The sequence below is a fragment of the Saimiri boliviensis genome, chromosome 1, assembly GCF_048565385.1.
Source record: "Saimiri boliviensis isolate mSaiBol1 chromosome 1, mSaiBol1.pri, whole genome shotgun sequence".
NCBI classification, from domain to species: Eukaryota; Metazoa; Chordata; class Mammalia; order Primates; family Cebidae; genus Saimiri; species Saimiri boliviensis.
In genome coordinates, this window is record NC_133449.1 from 2,069,412 (window position 1) to 2,091,213 (window position 21,802).

A 21,802-nucleotide genomic window follows, 5' to 3' on the forward strand; every position below is an offset into this window, starting at 1 on the left:
GGGAGGGGAGCATCACACACTGGGGTCTGCTTGGGGGGGGACTAGGGGAGGGACAGGGGGAGTTTGGAAGGGAGGACATGGGGAGAAATGCCAGATATAAGTGACGGGGATGGAGGCAGCAAGCCACACTGCCATGTGTGTACCCATGCAACAATCCTACACGTTCTTCGCATGTACCCCAGACCTAAAATGCAATAAAATATATATATATATATATATATATATATATATATATATATATGTATTTTTTTTTTTAAAAAAGGAAGTTCAGCTGGAAAACCATGCCAGGAAATTCGCTAGAGGAGTTCTGGTTTTCGTTAATTTCCAGTAGATATCGAGCTGCTCTCACTGGCGCGTTTCCGCCTGGAGATTACCCGTGGCAGTGGTTAACTCTGAGCTGCCTTCCGTTTTAGAGCCTAGCAACATCCCTGCCTGGAAGTCAAGAATTATATGTTTAGGGAACTCCAACTCAGTTAGCTGTTAGCCTAAGTAAAATGATACTATGAAGATAAGTCTGTAGGGAAGAGGGAAGAAAACCCAAAAAACCCATTCACAAGTGGAACAGAAATGCCTCTTGGATTAACTCGGTTTTACTGCACACCTGAGCAGGTGTCTCTGTGGACATTGTTACAGAGTGCACCCAAGTATTCGGGGAGATGTGTAGACTGGTGACTGTGTGTCTCTTCCATCAGCACAGTCTCCTGCGTGTGGGGTGCACACAGGCCTGGGCCAGGCTCAGGGATCAGGGCCTTCTAATGGCATCTGTGGCTCAACACTTCCTAAATTATCTGGAGGTAAACGGTGAGGATGTTTAAAGATTCCCACACACGTATTTAGACTAATTGTTTTATGAGACACCTTAAAATATCTGTTTGAAATGATCATGCCCTTGAATTTTTTCTGAAGTCAAATTGCTACAGAAGCTTCTGTATTCTCAGGCTGTGTGCTTATCTGGATGTGTGGGTTACAAGAGCCCATGGCCCTGCTCAGCTGCAGCCCACATTCTGAACGGCACTGCAATAGTGTCTCTCAGTGTCTTCATGCTCCTCCCATCCCTTTATATATAGATATTTTACTGTGTTTTAGGTTTTGGGGTACATGTGAAGAACATGCAAGATTGTTGCATAGGTACATGCACAGCAATGTGGTTTTCTGCCTGCCTCCCCATCACCTATATCTGAAGGTGGTGGAGGTTTCAGGAGGTAACGGATGTGCATGCTTTCTGTGCAGTCAGCAGCTTTTAGGTCACTGCTGCTAGCCTCATTCCCTTCTTGACTCCCATCCTGCTTCTCCCTTGCATTCTCTCCACATGCTCTTCCCTCCACGCTGCCAGAGATTCCCAGCAGATCCAGGTTCGGAAGCCAAGTGCCATCTGCCATCCGTGAGCCAGTAATCTCCAGTAACCCCTGGATTTATGCGCCCCGGAAGCCCTCAAGGCTCAGCCTGACATCAAGGCTCTCACGTCTTGTTGAACATCTTGATCCTTTTCTTCTCTGCCTGAACCTCTTTTCTTCAATCAAGGAGGCAGAATCACAGTGAGTCCATTTGCATAAATTCAATCCTCTTTGATTCTCCCAGCCAGAATTATCTCTTGCTATGCCCAAATCATACAGTCCTTCATCTCTGCCTCCAAAGCGATTCATGACTTCTGATCTAATATTAGAAATCATATACACAACATAGGCACATGTGCTGTGGACTAATGTTTGTGTCTCTCCACAGTTCATATCTTGAAGCCTGAGGTGATGGTGTCAGAAGGTGGGGCATTTGGGGAGTCATTAGATCATAAGGGTGGCATCTTCATGAAGGGACCGCTGTCCTTTTAAGAAGGAAGAGAGAGCCAAGCTCTGTGTCTTTACCTGGTGAGGATGCAGCCAGAAGAAACCGTCTGCAACCCTGAAAGGGAGCCCTCACCAGACACCAGATGTGGAGACACCTTCATCTGGACTTCCGAGCCTACAGAGTGAGGAGAAACGATGCCTGTTGCTGAAGCCGTCTGGTCTTTGGTGTCTGGTTACAGAAGCCTGGGCAGCCGCACACTGTAACGTAGACAGCCACGGACTGAGAGCAGCCTGCGTCTGCCACCCATTTCTTCAGTCATCAGCATGGTGTCTTGTACATTCACACGAAATCATGTATCCCCTTTGCATATCTGTCTGGGAGTCTCTACCATGTGCCAGATAGAAGGATGGATGAAGAGCAAGAGAAAGGAGTGATGTGTCACTTAATCAGAGGGCTGTTTCACTTGAGATTTGCCCCCCAAAATGACACAGGAACAATGAAAAAATTACGACCAATCTCCCTAATTGGTACCTAATGTATTCAGGAATTCTTTAAGCGCAGCCATAAAAGGACATTAAGGACAATAGGCAATCAAGCGAAAGTAGTTAAGAAAGAAAGCACAGTCTCTGCCCGCCCTGAAGCGCCTGCCCCAGCTTGGTCAAGACGCCGCGCCCCCTCCCAGCCAGCGCCAGGCTGCAGAGACGGAGATGTCAGCGCGGCGTCCTGCTCATCGTGACCTTCCTCTTTAAAGATCAGCTGTTCTCTTGTCTTCCTGGTCATCTTGTTGAGCTTATGAGGTCAGCATGTACAAGCTCCTCACCCATGTCAAGGACGTGGCCGGGTGTTCTACGCTTCCTGCTTCCGGGGTGCTGCTGGCTCCAGAGGTCCTGTGTCTGCACGTGTGCACACGTGTTTACGGGATTCTCACCATGAATCATGTCTGCAGTGAAGCCTTCTGATGTACAGCAAGGAACTGACAAGTGACCCTTTTGTTTTTCTTTGTTTCAACAGTTTGGCTAGGTCACAAGTGGACAGAGGCCAACAGTATGAATCTAAATTAGAATTTGAGGAGCTCAAATTCCAATTAAAAGCTCAGTTGCCGGCACAGTCCAAGAACACCCACTTGGGGAAGGCTCTGTGGAGCTCCCTCATTTTGTTTATTACAGTTAACGAAAGACAATTCCTGCATTCCTATAACAACGTTCACGCACATCGGCCATGGTGTGATATAGTAGGTGGGCAGCTTGAAAAGCCCCCACCCCAGTGGAACGACAGGAATTCGTGCTGCAGGTCACAGTCTGTCTTTAGAGGCAGAACTGTCTTCACGTCTCCTAGAGGGAACAAACAGAGCCTGCCTGGCCAGATGGCCTCTGTGAGCCGAGGCGCTGAGGTCATCTGGTAGTAATGGGAGTCAGCTGGGGTGGCCATACCAAGTGCCGGAGGTTGGGTGTTTAAACGACAGACATCATTTTCTCATAGTTCTAGGAAGAGGAAGTCCAACATCAAAAGTCACAAAGTGTGGTTTCTAGAGAGGGCCTGAGTCCTGGCTGTCAAACGGCCACACTCATGTGGCAAAGAAAGCACTCGGGCATCGCTGAGTCTTCTTACAAAAGTACCAGCTCCCTGGACAGCGATGCCATGCCCATGACCTCATTCTAACCCAACGGCCTGCTTGGGTTTGAGGGTTTTAGCGTGTGAATTTCAGAGGGACACACAGCTCAGTCTATACTGACAGTGTTTTTACGAAGTGGGTGGATCAACCATAGATCTTCAAAAGGAGATAACAGAATTCAGAGAAATGTAGAGGCTGGGAAGTGTGTTCATGATTCATTCTGCCTGTTGCTCTTAGCCACTCCCAGGCTGCACGGCGTGTCCCGGTGAGGCCATGCCCCACCCAGCACTCCCGCCAGCTGCAGTGACACCCTCCTGGCCTGCCTGAAGCTGAGGACACCAGGCACCCTCATTGTCCAGTTCTCTTCCCAACGCTTGCTCTACTGCAGGCTTGTCGTCACCCATTCCTGGCCCCAGCTGACCTCCCACATTCTCTGGGCCTCTCAGACACCCCCGGTAGGCTCTCCCTGGCCTCACTCTCCTCCTGGCCTCGCTGAGCCCTGGTGCTCTCACAGGTGCACCTGCCCCCGGGGTGGGTGTCTTTCCTTTACTGGTACTTCTCCATCTCATTCTTTTGCTTAAAGAAAGTAACGGGCCGGGCGCGGTGGCTCACGCCTGTAATCCCAGCACTTTGGGAGGCTGAGGTGGGTGGATCACGAGGTCAAGAGATCGAGACCATCCTGGTCAACATGGTGAAACCCCGTCTCTACTAAAAATACAAAAAATTAGCTGGGCATGGTGGCGCGTGCCTGTAATCCCAGCTACTCAGGAGGCTGAGGCAGGAGAATTGCCTGAACCCAGGAGGCGGAGGTCGCGGTGAGCCGAGATCGCGCCATTGCACTCCAGCCTGGGTAACGAGAGCGAAACTCCGCCTCAAAAAAAAAAGAAAGTAACGGTCAGATCCCAAACTAAAAGAAAAGAGTAGAAAACAAAACTAAATGGCTGTCTCTCAGGGGAACACGCTTTAGTGTGTGCATGTTTGGGAGTTTGGACAGGAACAAAAGAAACAGCTTTTGCCTTGACCGCTTCAGCAGTATCACCTCCAGCACAGGCCTCTTCTCCGAACTCCTGAAGCCCATATTCAACTATGAGTTTCTCCATTAGATGAAAAGCCGGCGTCTCAGCATAACCCGTCTAAGCCGATCTCTGGATGTCCCTCCCAAGAGCTTCCCCGCCAGGCTTTGCCAGTTGAGCAAATGGCAGTTTCACTCCACTCGCTGCTCAGAGAACTCCTGGAAGTCACCCCTTCTCAAGCCCCATGACCATTTGGTCAGGAAATCCCACTGGCCCTGCACCTCCAGTGCTCTGAGGGATCTCCCATCTCCACCCCTGGTGCCCCAGCTCCTTGCCTGCTCCCTGCAGCCCCTGGCCCCCTCCTCTCCACTCCAGCCCCTTCTCCACCTGCAGTGGAGGGATCCCAGGGCACTGTCATTTCCAGGACTCTCTGGGGCCTGTGCCTTCTGGGCAGCTTACTGTCTCTCAGGGAAGCCAAAGCCCGGCCTCGTGTCCACATGCCCCCAACGCATTTCTGGACTCTTCCCTGACCACCTCCTCCTCATTCCTCTGCTGGGGCACCAATGGCCTATTCCCTATTGCAGGACCTTCTGGCCCTGGTCCTGCCTTCAGCCATCAGGAAAGGGCTAAATAGTGAGTGAGAAGAAAAGCAAAATGAGTAAGAACAGGGATTTTCCTTAAGGGATAAAACACATGTAGAAATGACTTCTGATAAATGAGATATTTGGAAAGGACAGAGACCAATATGGAAAATGGGTGCCATGCAGAAGTCTCCAATCCCATCTGGCTCCTGTAGGACTGCGGCTGTGGTTTTGGCAGCTGTTTAAATCTATCATGCCAGGAGGATTGAAACGTTCCATCTCTGCAGATAGTAATCCTCCTGAGGACCAGACTTTGGCCTGGCCGCTAAGCCAGAGCCAGTGTCTGGAGAGGGTGGGAAGCTACTGGGAGCACAGCCCAGCGGGCTCTGCTGGCGGTGCCTGGGCCTGCAGTGAGTGTCAGAGATCCCTGCCCTGGGGCAGGGGACTGTGCACCGGACCTGGCTCCCTGAGTGGTGTGTCAGCGTGTGACAGATACCCAGCCATGAGGGCTGCTGTGCTGCAAGTCTGAGAGGCTACCAAGGAGGGAATCTGGGTCACAGGAGGAAGAACATCCGAAAAGTCAATTGCCGTTTGCGTGTCCGAAGGTGAGGAAGTAATGTAAAAATGTTGCTTTCATCCACCCGCGAAAAACATTACTGTGGGTGAAATTAGAATTCATATTCTTTTTGGTATTTTAAATCTTTTGTTTCCATTATTAAAATCCAAATACATGATTTAAAGACCTTACAGAATACTAATGAAACGCTTCACATGCTTACCCTACGGATACTCAATTAGCCATAGGATACATTTGTACAAAAAGAAACCAAAAGGAGAAAGGTAAGCACAAAGAAGGAAGGAAGGGACCATGGAGAAGTTGTCATCAACATGATCACTGTATGTTTCAAAGTAGCTAGAAAAGAAGAATTGAAATACTCCCAACACAGGAAAGATACGTGTTTGAAGTGATGGTTATGCAGTTCCCTGATATAATCATTACATGTTGTGTACATGTATGAAAACACATAATTCCAAAATTTTTAAGACTATTACATATCAATTAAATCTTTTAAAAAGAAGAAAGGAAGGAATGAAGGAAAGAAGGAATAAAGGAAAGCAGGGAGGCAGCAAAGAAGGGAAGGAGGGAGGAAGGAAGGGAGGGAGGGAGGGAGAGGGGAGGGAGGAGGAGGGAGAGGAGAGGGAGAAGGAAGGGAGGAAGCAAAGAAGGGAGGGAGGGGGTGGGAGGAGGGAGGGAGGGAGGAAGGAGGAGGGAGGGAGGGAGGGAGAGGGGAGGGAGAAGAGAGGGAGGAAGGAAAGAAGGGAAGGAGGGAGGGAGGGAGGGAGAGGGGAGGGAGGAGGAGGGAGAGGGGAGGGAGAAGGAAGGGAGGAAGCAAAGAAGGGAGGGAGGGGGTGGGAGGAGGGAGGGAGGGAGGAAGGAGGAGGGAGGGAGGGAGGGAGAGGGGAGGGAGAAGAGAGGGAGGAAGGAAAGAAGGGAAGGAGGGAGGGAGGGAGGAAGGAGAAAGGAGGGAGGGAGGAAGGAGGAGGGAGGGAGAGGAGAGGGAGGAGGGAGGGAGAAGAGAGGGAGGAGGGAGGGACGGAAGGAGGGAGGGAGGGAGCAAGGAAGGGAGGGAGGGAGGAAGGAAGGAGAACTATTGCATTCAAAGCACTCAAATGTCACTGGAATTTACCTACAACATAAACTGAATTTTCTTCCTAAAACATTTAGGAGACTAGAGAAAGGGACATTCTTAATCACTCACAATATGCGAATGTTCTTAGCTTCTATTACCAGTATTGGAAGCATTTTGCTTCAGGAGATTTGGGCTTGTTTTTTTCTAAAGCAATTTGTTGGACAAAGGGGAGTAGCCTGAGAAAGAAGGTATAGTGTACTTAGAGCATATGTTTAAAATAAACAATATTAACACCAGCCAGACGGTTGCAATGAACATTTCTAATAACACCACTTTGCATAGGAATTTTAACTGTAGACCTTGTAAAATGTCTCCTTACACTCATAGGCTCAGAATGCTTTTAAAGCATGCCATGGTAAGGTAGAGAAGAAGTGGTGATGAAGCCCTCCCACAGCCTGGGCAGAGGCTGACTCAAGCCAGCATGCACCCTGGTCCAGGGGCCATTCCATGAGACCCCCAGAGCCTCCACTCGGAGAGCTGTGAGGCTCAGCAATACGTATTGATCCCTATGGAGTGCTGCGACGGGGCTGGAACAAGGAACGCTGATGGCCAAACACGGAGTCAAGGGAAGTGAGTCAGCCGGACCCCGCGTGCTGGCATGGGGTGGGGACCACAGCTGGGGAGCACTGGTGGTCAGATGTCACCGTGGGCAGACACTGAGCCAGGCTCTGGAGGATGAATGGGTAGACATGTTTGAAAACAAATTTCAAGAAAATATAATAATAAAATTGTGTGTGTGTGTATGTGTGTGTGTGTGTGTGTGTGTGTGTGTGCGCCCACGTGCCTATTACAGCAGTCATGTGGAAACAGACTGCATCTGAGAATATCACATTGCTGGGGCCATTCTGGGCAGGAACTTTATCTAAAAGCGCTGGTTGAACCTAAGAGGATGAAGGTAATACCTTAACATCGGTTCTGTGTGCTGTGGTTTCAGCACTAGAGGGTAATGTCTGGTCACAGGAGGTCAGAAGTCATCCTGCCTGTGTGATGCACCAAGCCCCAGTACCCTCCGCTGGGCGATTTGGATGCTGTTGAATGAGAAGAACAAAATCAGGAGTGAGGAAGTGGTTTCCTTGAGGTCGTGCCACACCCGGTGTGAGCTCATGCCTGAGCGCCACATCCCACACTAGGTCGGCGGCTCTGAAACACCCGCTCCTGCTCGAGGAGGGCTGCTCTACGTCGTCCATGGAACGTGAGCACTGCTTTCTTTTCATTTCAGCAGGCACCATGAACATTTTCCACGTACACCCTGAGCATGCTTCCTGTGGCCGCTGAGAGGGGACGCGTTTTCCCAGCCTCATCTGAGCCCATCCTTCCACCGTCACCTTCCACACATAACCAACTATTTGCTCACACCTCCACGCCTCGTTCCGTCCTCAGGAGAACGTCCCAGCCAGCCTCCTCTGCCCGGGCTTGCCTCAGCAGGCCTCTCCTTTCTGCCTGACAAACTGCCTGGCCTTGTGTTTGTTGCTTTACGGAGCTGTGTTTTATTCATCGGTTGCATTTCTTGGTAGAATGTGAGCATTCACAGCCCTGTTCCTGGGCCACCAGACACGGCGGCGTATGAGTAATGGGTCCTCAGGGTCCCTGTGAAGTGAAACAATGTTTCAGGCTTCCTGTGAAAAGACCGAACGTTTTTGCTGGGTAAGGACTGTTATAATTGATGTCAGCACACTGCAGAGAATGCTCTTAAGGCCGGTGTGCGCCCTTGCACTCCTGCGCTGCGCCTCCACACCCTTCTCAGAGCCTGCTCCCCACACAGCCCCGAGCGGACAGGTCCGCTGGGCCAGGACCACGACAGTCATTACAGGATTTGAGGTTTCTCCATTCATCCTGTCGGGATGATTTAACTCATTGGAGTGTGGATCAGACAGTTCTTTAAAATGTGACAAATATGTCAGTTAATTAATAAAGTCCGTTTACAACCACACAGAGAAATGGTTTCAGAAATCCAAGGCTGGGCAACGGGGAGGGCTGTGGGGACCCCGGAGGACCCCGGTTACCTGTCTGGGTTTGTTAGTTTCCATTTTCGCCTGGTCCTTCCGACATCTTTCTGCTCTGCAAGCTCTGAGGCCGGTCATCCTATGCAATGATGCTATTAGCAACCAGGCCACAGAAAAGCAGCCTGGGAAGGCCGGACTTCACGTGCCATGCCTTCATTTTAGACTGACCGTTCCCTGACGCTCACCCTCTCTGCAGGTGCATACAAGAATACCCTTTCCATTTCCCATTTGCCCGCTTTCTACCTCCTCCTCGTGATTCTCTGTTGTCTCCATATCAGATGCCGCAGCCTGTTACTCCACACCCCCCAGGGAGCCCTCCTGGGCCTGCCCATCCAAACAGACACTCCCACCCCAGAGCCCGTGGGGCTTGACCATGGCACCACGCAGGTGCCTTTACTTCATCTGCTGAATTTCGATTGATTCCTAATTTTCCAAAATGTCACACCTTTACTCATCTTTTCACCCTTCTTACTTGAGGGTGATTGGTACAAACTATTTGCTCAAAGGTCATCTTGTGACAACCACTTCTGTTGCCTCGCATCAAGCAAAGGATGACGGGGTCCCATGGGTGGGTAGGTAGGCACATACTGCGCAGAGGTACGCCCTGGCCGGAATGGAGGAAACTGAACAGCCTCAGTCACACACACGTTCACGTTTCCACAACCTTCACTGTGCGTGCCAGTGAAAGTGGATTCTTAGAAGTTAAGTTGTCTAGAGTCCTGGCAGTGGTTCCTTTCCTATAACAGGGATAAGCTAGAATTTAAATAGTGTGGAAAAGAAAGAATTACAGGATTAAGCAGCTATAAAGTTACTGCCCTTCAGGTGTTATGTAAAGGTAAACTACAAATGATGATATAAAAATTGTCATTACGGAGAAAAATGAAGCTGTATACCCTTTACAACAGAAGAAAGAAGAAAAAATACTCATGAATACAGTCAGCGTTATGCCTAAACTACCTAATTGATTAACCTACCCTAATATGAAGGGGAAAAAAAACTATAGTATATTTCTAGCAAAATTTAAAACAATAATTTCTTTGAATATCTTTAGGAATCCATCCAATATTACAAGTAATAGAAAAGTCATTAATAAGTGATTTCTACTTGCAGTAGCAAAATAGAAAAGGTATCTATTAATTCCAAAATACTTTTCATATACAAAATTAGCCTTTTTTTTCTATATAACAACTATCAATCAATCTAAGAAATTTCAAGAGGAAAGTAAACAGGAAAGTTTTTACTTTTATGAGTTAACGGTAGTGGCCGTGTGTGTGCTCTGTGTGAGGTACTAATGGTTGGCTTACATGTGTTGTACACACAGGATGTGACACACAGCAACTTGTGTGGTCGCCACAATGATTCTAAGAGGTCCAGCCTACTGTTATCTTCATTTTAGAGAAGATGAAACTGAGTGGCAGAGGGGAAATTTATCCTCAGAATCCAAAGGTAGAAAGCTGATTTATTTCCTGTTGGTCTGATGCAGGATCCCTGGATCCCTCTTCTGTGGCTGTTATGCAACTTCTCATTTATTGAAGTGTTTAAGTATGAAGAATTTTAAAAAGACACAAAGTTTTAAAGATAACAGTATAATAAACCTATATATCTATCAGTTACAAAATTGCGATTCAGCCACTGTCACTTATCTAGACCCCTATTTGATAATTATTTCTATATGACTTGGAAGAAAATTCCAGAAATCCTATAATTTTACCTACAAATGTTTCAGTGTGCATATCTAACTTATTAGAACTTTATTTTTAAACACAGTCATGACAGTATTAACATACTTAAGAAATTAACAGTAATTATGTAATATCGGGTAGATGTTTTAAATAGTTGATGCTTTGAACTTCAGGGGTGAATCTAATGTATGAAGCTATATTTTTCCTGACTATGTTTTAATAGTGTGTATTTCTTGTCAGGGGAAACAATGGGACAGTGGTGAACAATGAAGGGTTAAAGGGTCCCCTTGAGCCTGAGGCCACATCACCTAAGGAAAGATGAACACAGCACAGGAACTTACCAGAGACAAAAGGCCAAGATATTTCCATTTGCCATTCTATGCTTATAAGCGTTTTTAACGTATACCCTCAAGTAGGCAACACTGCAGGCTGGGAATGTCTTTCACTAGCTGCTTCTAATCAGAGAATGTAAACTAAGAAAGGTGGAAAGCTGCTGTCAACAGGCAGAACTTACGTGATTTATCTACTTAAGACGCAGGACAAGCGTGTGGCGTAAAGTCAAGGACTGAGTGAGACGTAAACGAAACAAAGCTTCGATGTGGACAAATTATGTGGAATTTCAAATAGATGGATGTAACAAGTAGTGAAAACAGGTATCAGAAAAGGAGAAGATAAAAAATAATCAGTGTCATCAGTCAGAAAACGTTAAAGTGAAATTTAAGAAAATACTTATGAACAACTAAATTCATTCGTGGACTGAGGTAGAAAGTATTAGATTTTCTGAGAAGTTTTTCTTCCTATAAGGAGGATTTCGAGCATATACTATTCCTGCTTGTGTGATGTCAGATTTGGTCACTTTAGTGAATACACCACAAACACTGGTAAGACATTGCATACATGCCCTGGTTGTGTGGTTCATAGCTTTACACGTTGCTAATTTGTTGCTATTGCTTCATTTTCCTGCATATCCACGTTGACTTGGTAATAGGCATTATCTCCAAAACAACCAAGTGAACCAACTCCAAGAAACTGTTTGGAGTTAAAAATTTGGAGGAGTAAAGGCGTTCACCTGCCCATTCCATATAAGACAGAAATCAGGAGCTCAGACTATGAGGTGCCTTTTAAACAGAACTAACCTTCTCTCTGCCCTTGTGCACATTACATCATGCTCTGCCTCAGGTCTCTCCTGCTGGAAATGGGGATGATAATGTTTCCTTCCTGCACGTTATCTTAAGGATGAAGTCAGGTAACACATGTCAACTTCGTAGGACATGGCGGCTGTGCGGAAGTGTGTGCAGGGTGACTACCCGTGTGCCACATTGGGTCAGGGTTAGACCCCATCGGGGTAGAGAGGAAGCTTCAACCAAACAAAACATAACATGAGAAACATCCAGAGCTTTGTGAGCTGAACACCAGAACCCCAAACACAACATTTCATCCTAAAATGTTGTGGTTAAAGTCTTCTCAAAAATTTCTAATTCCTTTATTTGACTGAAGTGACCAAGGCTTAGAGATGTCTGGGGGCTTGCCTGGGTGCAGCCATAGGGGACCCATTAGGTTTTCCAGCTTTTGATGTGGGGTTAGTTTATACCAGATGTACAAAACTGTGGTGACCTGGTTTAGCTGTGTCCCCAATGAAATCTCATCTTCAACTGTAGTTTCCATAATCCCCACATGTCATGGGATGGACCCAGTGGAAGGTAATTGAATTATGGGGGTGGTTACCCTATGCTGTTCTCATGTTATCAGTAAATTCTCATGAGATCTGATGATTTTATTCGGGGCTTCTTCCCCTTTGCTCAGCACTTCTCCTTCCTGTGGCCCTGTGAAGAAGGTGCCTTTTCTCAGCTTTGCCTTCTGCCATGATTACAAGTTTCCTCAGGTCTCCCCAGCCATGCTTGACTGTGAGTCAATGAAACCTCTTTTCTTCATAAATTATCCAGTCTTTGGGATTTCTTCATGGCAGTGTGAAAACGAACTAATACATGTGGTGTGACTTTCCACGTCATAACTATTACTAGTGTGGAGGAAGTGACTTGTTTTTTTTTTAATATAATTGTTGGTAATATGTACATAAGTGGGGGGAGTAAATGTCTGTGTCTTCCTGATTGACTGTAAAAATCTTTCCAACTAGCTCGTGCAAGTGGTCAAGAACTGAGGCCAAAATGTGTTGCTTTACGGAAATTTAGCAGACTTATACTACTGATCCAATTTTTTTGATGAGGTCAACTTGTTAACTTGTGTATTTAGAAAAACTATATCAAATATTGAAAATACTGTCATATGAAATAGAAATTAGCCCATAGACCTAGAACACATTCTGAACATAGCAGATCATTAAAATATATCCATTACATTGAATTGAATTAGACTTAGTCTGTAGCTTTCCAGAGGCTAAAAGTAAGACCAACAGGTGCCATTTATAAAATTGAATAATATTCGAACCCTTAATACAGTCCAACAGTGGAATAAGTTGCCGTGTTGAGTTGTAAGCTATCCATTCCTGGAACTATTCAAGAAGCAATCAAAAGGCTACCTGTTAAGGGTGGATGAGGTGGGGGCAGAAATGCTCCCATCGTGCACTCTGGCATTTAGTATGATGAACACAATACTCACTTTTTTCAATGGTGTGGATCTTGAAATTTCCAGAGTTACACATCAGAAACAATAACAGTCACTATATTAAATTGCTCATACTGAGATTTCATTTTTAAAGTAAATGTAATGCTTTCCATACCGTATTTCAGAGACTCAATATAAGTGTGGATTCTGTAACTAAAAGGTGAACTTCTCAAAAGCTTGTCATATCCTATCATTTACAAATCACCACTGCCTCTCACAGTATATCACACATTGTAGGTACTTCATACATCGATTCAATATATGAACAAGAAAACAAAAGTGACTGAATTTTAACTGAGTTTATGAGAATTTAGAACATATTTTGAAATACAATTTTAGCGTTCACAAAACTAAATTTATACTATGAGATTAGTTTTTTCTTAAGGTGGAATTCATGACACTTCTATGTGTAATGGCAGACCATTCAAACACTGGATGGTTAGCTATGTTTTCAATAGCAAAGGACATGCAGTAATATGACCACATGTAAAATGAAGCAGGATTCTAAAGATATTGTCCATCTCAAAAGTCTCAAAATGTACATAGCCTTGGATCAGGCAGTTCTACTGTGAATTTATCTTAAGGAAATCTTTAACAGTGTGAAAGGTTTTAGGTAAAGAATGGTTGTTAAAACCGTGTTTATAAGGCAAAAATTTAAAAATCCAACTTATGAAATTACAGTAATTGATGAAGTATATTTAATATATCCATAAAGTAGAATGCTAGATAAGGTAACAGAATAAAATAAGGTAACAGAAAAATAGTTCTTCAGGCTGGGTGCAGTGGCTCACACCTGTAATCCTAGCACTTTGGGTGGCCAAGGTGGGTGGATCATTTGAGGTCAGGAGTTTGAGACCAGCCTGGCCAACATGAGGAAACCTCGTCTTTACTAAAAATACAAAAATTAGCCAGGTGTGGTGGCATTTGCCTGTAATCCTGGCTACTTGGGAGGCTGAGGCAGGAGAATCACTTAAACCTAAAAGGCAGAGTTTGAGGTGAACCGAGATTGCATCACTACACTCCAGCCTGGGTGACAGAGCCAGACTCTGTCTCAAAAAAGAAAAGAAAAAAAAATAGTTCTTCATACAGGAAGATACATACAATGCATAAAGGAAGAAAGGAGTAAAGAACACATGGTACAGTTTGACCCACGTTAATTTAGAATCTTCTTGAAGACTATCAAATAAATCGGTCTTGAAGAACTCTCAACAACATAGTACTGGTGGTTCTCATTGAATTTTTGAATTTCCAGTGCTTTTAAAAGTTATATTATCTATTATGCTAATATTTCAATTTTTCTACAAAGGCATACACTAATTATGTAAAGAAAATAAAAGTTTAAAAATTTGATCACTCTGGCAGTTTGATATTAATGCAAAGAATGACATTGAAAGGATAAGTTGCTAAAGATATTGACACCAAAAATTAGAGAAGGTACACAGGTAATGCCTTGAAAAGTAGGAATTTCAAAAAAATTAGTTGTGTAGCAAATAGAGAACATTGGGTCCAACAGATTGGTTCATTTCTGCCTTTGCTGGAAATTTAATTTGTAGCATTTCTCAATTCCACCCACTCATAATTGGAAGAGAAAGTGAAGGCCACAAAAGCTGAGAGTCTGCTTCGAAGTCTCCCAGCAGCAAGGGCTGCCCAGACCTCAGACCTCCACATGGTCAGGCAATGGCCTTTCTTTAATAGAGCTGAACATTTACACGATTAAGTCAAAGACCGATTTCAAAAGGGACACACATGATTGCCAAGGAGGTGCCTCTACTGAAAAAGGAAACTACAGCCTCAAAGTGGGGCTCTGATTGGAGGCAAGGTCTGAAGTCTGCGCACCTGTGGCTACTTGTCCGATGTCCCTCTGCCTCAGTTTCCTCATTTCTAAGAGGTATGGTGGCAACTTTCCTATGGGGTACTTGAGGGCCAAAGGAGAACAAGCTGTGTCTACAACATGGCCTCACACAAAACAGGCACTCAGGCTCAAGGGAAAAAGTAGGGATGGGAGGGCTTTGAAGTTCGGAAGGTACCACATAAGTGTGACAAGAGAAAGATGAGGAAATTAAACATGACTCTATCTTTTGGATCAATTTCTCTGCTTGATTTGGTTCATTTATGAAATATTTAGATTATAGGCAATGTTCTCATCAGGATAAAGAGATAAGAAAAAGTAATAGTTGATGTATGAATTTAACATGTGTGTGTAATTGACTAGACGACGTCATACTACTGAAACACGCAGGCCTTAAAATCAGTAAGAAATAACTGGTAGAAAAGAACCCAATTGCCTGAATTTTAAATCAGTCATTGCCTTGCGAGTTCTGCTTGTTTTCAGGTAACTTTCCTCATGTTCCTAACACAACTGTAAGATCTCGTCGCAGTTCACATACCACACACTGCGATTCCTCAAATGTCAACGTGGATCGGACAGACGTCCAGGTGACAGCCGCACACACCTTGTCCTCAGCTACAGCCTCCACACACCCTGCCCTGCATGTAAGAGAGGAGGAAGAAATGGTTAATGAAGCTGGGACTCTTTTCTCTTGAGGTAATGGGAATGGATAGTTTCCCTATATCTTGAGCTATTCTCATTACAGTATTGGAGGTTCTACACACACACCCACATACACACACACAGACACACACACACACTTGCTGAAATTTATCTAAGGAGTGGCCTTGGAGTGACGCACTCCTACTGTATCTCTTCAAAATTGTATTTCTTCTTCTTCCTCTTTTTTTTTTTTTTTTTTTTTTTGAGACAGAGTCTTGCTCTGTTGCCCAAGCTGGAGTGCAGTGGCGTGACCTCAGCTCAGTGCAACCTCCACCTCCCAGGTTCAAAGGATTCTCCTTCTTCAGCCTCCCAATTAGCTAGGACTACAGGTGCACATCACCACAGTTGGCTAATTTTTTGTATTTTAGTAGAGACAGAGTTTTATCATGTTGGCCAGTATGGTCTTGATCTCCTGACCTTGTGATCTACCCATCTTGGATTACAGGCATGAGCCACTGTGTCCAGGCAGAGTTGTACATCTTTTATAATAAAAATCTTTCCTTTAATAACAATGAAAAAACAAGGTCAGTTGTGTGGAATGTGAGAGAGTCCCTAGGCCTCTGTCCTCTCTACAAAGACCCCTAACCAGGGAGATGCTCTGGAGGTGAGCTCCATGCCCAGGAGGCTGCTTGTCAGGCAGTGATTGCAGTTGCGAGAGAAGGTTCTGGATGTAGGGGGCGCACCATGAACAGCAATATGGCAATTTATGCAGGTTCAGTAAGGACTTCAACCCAGCTTGCCGATCTAAGGCTGTATCAGGACTAATGCCATGATGGAAATTAACGTGTTTAAAAAAATAGAAGCAAAGAAACATGCACAGAGGCAGGAAGGTTCTGATATTTCCTGTTTTCTAGGTTCACATGGAAAACGGATGGTGGAAGAAAAGGACAATAATTCCTTTGGAACATTAATTCAACTTGCTCTACCCACTAACCATATTCGTTCCAATTTTAGCAGTTCTGTGGGAGGAAAAATGAAACATGAAATTCTTCTATGCTTTCAACTTTGCATATTCCTTTACCTCTACCTGGAATGCCCTCCCCTTTCTGGATCTTCCCAATCTTGCCTAGAAGCCACACTTTCTATTTTGTGGTATGTTCCTGGTGACAGAAGAACAGAGATCTGCGTGGTAAGAGCATCACACATGACAACTGCTACCAGGACTGAGGATCCAGCTGAGAGGCTACACACTATGTCAGTCCTGGCAGGTTCAGCATCTCACTTAATCCTCCAAGTGGGCATTATTATTTCCCGGTACATTGTCTCAAGATACTACCTAACTCCTGGAGACACAGAGCTAGAGCATGGCCAGCAGGGGTTCAAAACCAGCTCTTCCCAACTCAAGGGTGCTTCCTGTTACTCCAGGCTGACCTCCAATTGCTCAAGCCCTCCAATACTTCAATTCTTCGCTCTTCATTCTTCTAAAAGGAAACATTTAGCATTTCTGACGTGCTTTGGCTCACATACAGAAACATTCTCTTATGCAGATAGAATTGATGACTCTTCTAGGACAATGTCATTCATTACTAAAATCTGGAGAGCATTTTAGATCATTTAAAATCAAATAAAATATATGGACACTTTTAAAGGAAACAATGCAGATATCAAGTTTCAGATTATTTCTAATAAATTGAAAAAATAAAACAAAGAACCCATTAGAAAACCTTTATGAGCATGTCTGGTCTTGAAATTTTACTTTATGACTGAAAATGACAATAAAGTTAGTTTATACTTAGGTTAAAGTGTGCTTGCCTATTGCCAGTCAAGAATAAATGGTCTAATCGTTTTAAGTGGCCCCACATGACTCGCTACACCTGGGCATGGCTGGAGAGACCATCTGTGGCCAAGAGTGCCAGCAACTCATCTTCCTAAAGCACCGGGCAGTGGCTCTGGAGAACTGCTCCAGGGCACAAGCCGACTTTCCTCCACACCCACCTGCACTTGAGAAGGCCACCTGCAGAAGGTGGGAGGGGTGCACAAAATCCGAAGGGACGGAGTGGAAAAGACTTAACGTCAAAGCAATGTCACCAAGTTCTATTTTCCATTCTGTTATCATCACCTAAGAGAGGGAGACATAGATACACACACACATGCACACACATGCACATACACATACACACTCTTCATCTGAAATTGTCATTGCTTTTGATTCGGTTTTAGTCACACTATTTGAATTCTTTTTAAAAATTCTCAAGTGGCTTATACAACTTTAGGCTTATCAAAACAGAGTATTAACTTCTTAAGACTTGAAAAAAAATTGACTAGACAAAGTTATTTAACATCAGGACCGCTATCTTTTAAACATTTTCTTAAGCATCACGAGCCTCCTGGTGGAAAATTTCGGACCTAAGACCTGTTCAAATGCTCAAAAGTAAGTGATTTACAGAAAATTTACTAGCATGAGTCATTTCTAGTCTTTTTAAAAAAATAAATTGTTAAAAGAATATAAATACTGTCTTTACTGAAGATGGGAAAGTGAGAATTTCAGGAGCACAGAATGACTTTCTCATTTGCAAAATGAGGATAATAGATTACATCATCTTTAAGACTCTTTTTGACCTCTGAAATCCAGCTTTACTTTGGAGTAAGAACTTGGTCTTTTAAATTCATATCGATATTTCACTTAATTAATAGTTATTTCATGTAGTCTTTTAAACAAAGTTTATTTTTATGTGGATATCACCAGTTTTTAGGCAGAATAGAAGCACTTGGCTTTCCATGGAAATTGTAATAGCAGTGAAACTAAAACTTTATTAAGCCAGACTAACTTTACAACTCAGTTCGAAATTTGGAATTAAACCTACTTGAGACTTAAGTAGAGGAATAGCTAACACAAGGCCTAACATTAAGAACTCTCTGGTGGGGTACACAGATCATACTAGAATATTTACTCACCCCACTTTATGGTTTCCTCAAGCAGACATCAGATTTATCCCTAGATATGTCACCTGGTCTCATTTCCTGACACATCGTAGTTCATTTGTGGAGATAGGGAAGATACATTTATAATGACCTAGAAGTAGGGACTGGGTGCTAAGTACTAAATACGAATTGTCATTCAATCCTCACGACCAGGTAGATCCATTACACCAGTTTTACAGATCACAAAAATGAGGCCCAGGGAAGCTACATAGCTTGTCTAACATCACCTAGTTTGTCAATAGTGGAGTTGGATTTGATTCCTGACCATCTAATTTCTCACCAAGCGCTCTTAAGTACCACACTCAAATCTCAATGCAATGCAAATGAACTTTAAACAAACTCAGCTCCTCATATGCCTACACAGAGCAAAGTACTGGGAAGGACTGAGCAAAGTGTTTCTCATTATCTGGGTACAGCCATGCGGTGAGCAGGGCGTGCACCAGCCTCAGGTACAGTTTATCCAGGATGTGCCGTACACATAAAATACACACAAGATTCGATCACAGCATGAAAACAATGTAAAATGTCTCACTAATCATTACATATGGATTTCTTGTTGATATTATAATATTTAGGTTAGATAACTATATTATTTAAATTAATTCCATCTGGTTCTTTTAATTATGATTAACATTTACTGGAAAATGTAATATCACATATATAATTCTTCTACTTGCATTATATTTATATCACATAGTGCTGATCTAAAGTACCGCTTATCAGGTTAATTTTACAATGAGCTACATTTTGGATTTTTATCAGACTAGAGCCACATACAAATGTTCAGCTTGAACACCTCGTTGCTGGAGAACAATGTAACCCATTCAATTCAGTCTCAGGAATGCCAGGCTTATATTCTCCTTAAAATCGATAGCTTCTTAACTCAAAGTTACCGGATAATAAAAGTTATTTTCTCCAAGATAATTATCCTTTTAAAAATGTTCTACCCTTCAATATAAGTCACAGGCTTGCATATTAGTAGCTTTTCTGCAGGCTTCTGCAGCTCATGATATCAGAGGCAGGTCAAGATTTCTTATCACCAAATGGAGCCCATGACGACACCTGTCTGGGCAGACAGAATCCCCTACTGATGGCAGAGTAAGACTGAAGGTCACAGAGGGTGATGCCTGCCTCCTAACCCTGAGGAAATCCTAACAGGTGGACCTGTGTGGCTAAGGTGGGAATATCCTGCATCAATCACACTGACAGATAGGTTGAAGCTTTGTTGCATCTTGGCCAAAAAGCTTTATTTAAATGCACTCAGGTTTGCTTATTTACATTTTGTAGGCTTTTACTATTCTTCCCCATACTTCAAGCATGGTAGTAGTATAATGGTTCATACTCAATTAAAAACAATTTTCAATTTACTGATTATCATTTTTTCAAGCCTGCCTAGTTTCATGTAGAGAGCTAATTTTTACATATATCTTGTAAAAAGTTGGGCTTATATAAAAAAAAAATCTGCAAATATGTAGGCATAAAGCAAGAGCCTATAGTAACAGTAATAAAAAAAAAAAAGAAAAACATAACAACCTGCCAATTGCTGTGTTGACTTGAACAGTCACCCTTCCACAAGACTGAAATCAGAAGAGCCCTTGTACCACTGCTTGATGTTCTGCAAGCACATACCGCCTCCTCACTGGTGCCACCCATGGAATAAACACAGGCTAAGTGGATAGAACCAAAATCCTCTCGATACAGGGTGAGTGCACGACTGATACTTTAAAGCACTGGATATCTGAGACATTATGTGAGTTTCTTAGTATTGTCTGAAGAGAAGATTTTAAGTGATATAGATGTGGATCCAATTAATAGCCACAGTCAGAAATCCCCAAACTCCAGCTCACCTGCATCACAGCGTAAACAGGGCTTCACTTCCACCCTGGTAGCAAGGGCAGGTTCCCAGGAGGCAGATCCCAGGAGGCAGAGGAAGGAGAGAGCTGTGTGCTGAGAGGAAATGTGTTCCATGGGGAAGACTTCCCCATAGCAGGGCTGGGATCCCCAGTGGGAGTCCGGGTATTTATGTTCTGACACTGGCATTGGCAACTCAGCATCACAACACTGCCACATGAGTGCATGATGTCAGCCGCACAACCACGAATTACAGAACATGGGCAGAGAAGCAGGAGAGAAAGTCAGAATTTCTAGATTCAAGTCTAGAACCTGGTCTTGGAAAGGTGCTCTTTATGTCTGAAGGCCCCATGGCCACCCTCAATCTTGATGGAGCAAATGTTTACCTGCAAGGAGAGGGAGCTGGGGGGGACCCAGAGCCCTTGCTTTCACTTCCGTCTGAAGAGCAGAGCCTTTGTCTGCTTTTGTTTTTAGAAAGGTTCTTTATGCATGCAAGACTGAAGTTGTTGGATGACCTCATCTCAAGGACTAGGGTGCTGCGTGCTTTATGACATGCCATATAATAGCAAGAACATGTTAAACTCATGCAGTTTGTATGATGAAAGGACTTACATTTTAAGGAAATACAACACTGGTGTGGGCATAGAGATAACAATGAAGAGAGTCATTAAAACTTAATTGCTCATCACATGTGCCAGCCAAGTGGAAGAACTACGGGCTAAATGACAGCATTCTGCTAGTGTCCATTCCCCAAGTTCACACGTGCACCCATGCTCTGATGTAGAGGCAGGACAACAACCCAGTTTAATGATGCAGCTCTGGACCTGGCTGCATAATTAAATTATCTAGGACCTTTGAAAAGGCACTGAGACACCTGCCTGCAGAGGCACTGATTCAATTGGTCTGGGTGAGGCCCAGGCATCAGTATTTTTTTTAAAAGGTCCCCTGGTGATCCTGACATGCAGCCAGGGGTGAGAAACACTGGCTCAAAAGAAACACCCAGAACTATGTCCAGATTTGAATTACTATCCTGCTAGTTCTTAGCTGCATGAACTCCACACCACAGCCACTTCCTCCATTAGAGAAAGAGGAAAAAGTGAAAACACTGACAACAGCAGCCCGCTCACCTTCTAGGGCCATTATAAAAACCAATTTAGATTATGTAAGGAAAGGGCTAGGTAAAGAATGAAACTCAGTATAAATTGTATTTTCACTTAAGGAATAAGTTGGAGAAACATGAAATCCTTCTATGCCGACGACCCTGAGACAAGGCACAGAAACAGGAAAGAAGCAAGAATGATGAAAAAAATAAATCAGAAAAAAATGGCTTGTGTTTCTGGGTTTTAGCTACAAAGTCACAGTATAGCTTTCCTGCCTCCTGACAATGAAACCAGTGATTTGTGATTTGAGCTTAAAACCCTTTATGTTATAAAATGAAAAAGTTCTGGACTTAGGACAGTTAGGTAGATGAGCCCACCGTTTTACATATTGG

General features: G+C 44.0%; 1 protein-coding gene across 15 annotated transcripts in view; it reads right to left on the reverse strand.

The window, feature by feature from the left end:
- The window catches only part of MYT1L (myelin transcription factor 1 like), a 548,393-nt gene that overhangs the window by 485,963 nt on the left and 40,628 nt on the right, over positions 1 to 21,802 (reverse strand). For all 15 annotated transcript variants that reach the window (XM_039461349.2, XM_039461322.2, XM_074393446.1 and 12 more), the window contains one exon: positions 15,374 to 15,473. The gene's annotated coding sequence lies outside the window, so the exon portion shown is untranslated. The remainder of the gene's footprint in view (positions 1 to 15,373; positions 15,474 to 21,802) is intronic.